Raw genomic sequence first — 2358 nt, forward strand, 5'->3', positions numbered from 1 at the left:
AGAACCAAGGTATCAATCCAGTAGGAGGCTTCTCAACAAGTCGCACGAACCTACACAAACAAACAAACAACTCGCAACCAACGCGACAAAGGGGTTGTCAATCCCTTCACGGCCACTTGCGAAAGTGAGATCTGATAGAGATAATATGATAAGATAAATATATTTTTGGTATTTTATAATATAGATGCAGAAAATGAAGATGCAAATAAAAGTAGATTGGAAGCAAATATGATAAGAGATAGACCCAGGGGCCATAGGTTTCACTAGTGGCTTCTCTCAAGAGCATAAGTATTACGGTGGGTGAAAAATTACTGTCGAGCAATTGATAGAAAAGTGAATAATTATGACGTTATCTAGGCATGATCATGTATATAGGCATCACGTCTGGAACAAGTAGACTGACTCCTGCCTGCATCTACTACTATTGCTCCACACATCGACCGCTATCCAGCATGCATCTAGAGTATTAAGTTCATAAGAACAGAGTAACGCATTAAGCAAGATGACTTGATGTACAGGGATAAACTCAAGCAATATGATATAAATCCCATCTTTTTATCCTCGATGGCAACAATACAATACGTGTCTTGCAACCCTTTCTGTCACTGGGTAGGAACACCGCAAGATTGAACCCAAAGCTAAGCACTTCTCCCATGGCAAGAAAGATCAATCTAGTAGGCCAAACCAAACCGATAATTCGAAGAGACTTGCAAAGATAACTCAATCATATAAAAGAATTCGGAGAAGATTCAATTATTAACCATAGATAAATCTGATCATAAACCTACAATTCATCGGATCTCGACAAACACACCGCAAAAAGAGATTACATCGAATAGATCTCCACAAGAGAGGGGGAGAACATTGTATTGAGATCCAAAAAGAGAGAAGAAGCCAACTAGCTAATAACTATGGACCCGAAGGTCTGTGGTAAACTACTCACAACACATCGGAAGGGCTATTGTGTTGATGTAGAAGCCCTCCATGGTGGAATCCCCCTCTGGCAGAACTCCAGCGACGGCTCCAACATGGGATCTCGCGGATACAGAAGGTTACGGTGGAGGAAATTGTGTTTTGGTTGCTCCCTGGATGTTTTCGGGGTATGTAGGCTTATATAGGAGGAAGAAGTATGTCGGTGGACGCCCGAGGGGCCCACGAGACATGGGGTGCGCCCTATAGGGGGGGCACGCCCTACCCTCTCATGGCCGCCTGGACTGCTTCTTGACTTGCACTCCAAGTCCTCTGGATCACGTTCGTTCCAAAAATCACGCTTTCGAAGGTTTTATTCCGTTTGGACTCCGTTTGATATTCCTTTCCTTCGAAATACTGAAATAGACAAAAAAAGCAATACGGGCTGGGCCTCCGGTTAGTAGGTTAGTCCCAAAAATGATAATAATTATAAAATAAAGCCCATAAACATCCAAAACAGGTAATATAATAGCATGGAACAATAAAAAATTATAGATACGTTGGAGACGTATCAAGCCATCATAATCATGTCCTTCCTCCTCCGTTGTTCGATAACCGTAGCCTGCTTCACCCTCTACTTCCAGACCATCGGTTTCGTTGATATACGACATGTCATCACCTCCGGCTGCGATTATGTCCCCCAACACCTGTTCTGCTTCCTCGTCTCGACTGTGCTCCATAGTTTCTGCAAATATTACAACATGGCAATTATTATACAAACAGGGCAGATGGATATATTAGTGGCAAACGTAGACCTAGCTATAGCTAATCACAACAAGGAATTATATTAATTAGTGGCCTCAATGCTTCTCTAGGGTTTGGGGTGACCTCGGCAACGCTTCAAGGGTTCGTGGTGGCCTCGACAACAATGCTCTTTTAACTTGGTAAATTTGGGTGGCCTCGGCAGCGCTTCTAGGGTCTAGTGTCAAAGGATTCAACAAAACCATGTCTTTATCATTAGGCGAAAGTAACAGGCGCATGATGATACGAAGTTCTCCAAAGTTATTCTAGAACGGAATCCCAGATAGGATATTTTGATTTTTGGTACAAAGTACAACAAGAGCCTTCCGAATATCTCTATTTGGAAGGACTTTGCCGAAATTTGTACCAAAAGGCGGATTGTCCTATCCGGGACTCTGTTCTAGAATATCTTTGGCGAACTTCGTACCATCATGCCCCGGTTACTTCCGGCTAATGATGAAGCCATGGGTTTCTTCAATACTTTGACACTAGGCAACCTCTCGACCCCTCGGCGATCCTTGACCCCTCGATGACCCTCGACCCTCGAACCCTCGGCTCCTCGACGACCCTCGAACCCTAGAACCATCGACCCTAGAACCCTCGAACCCTCGACCATCGACCCTAGAATCCTCGAACCCTCGACCCCTC

This window comes from Triticum dicoccoides, chromosome 1B (genome assembly GCF_002162155.2).
Source record: "Triticum dicoccoides isolate Atlit2015 ecotype Zavitan chromosome 1B, WEW_v2.0, whole genome shotgun sequence".
In the NCBI taxonomy this organism is placed as follows: Eukaryota; Viridiplantae; Streptophyta; class Magnoliopsida; order Poales; family Poaceae; genus Triticum; species Triticum dicoccoides.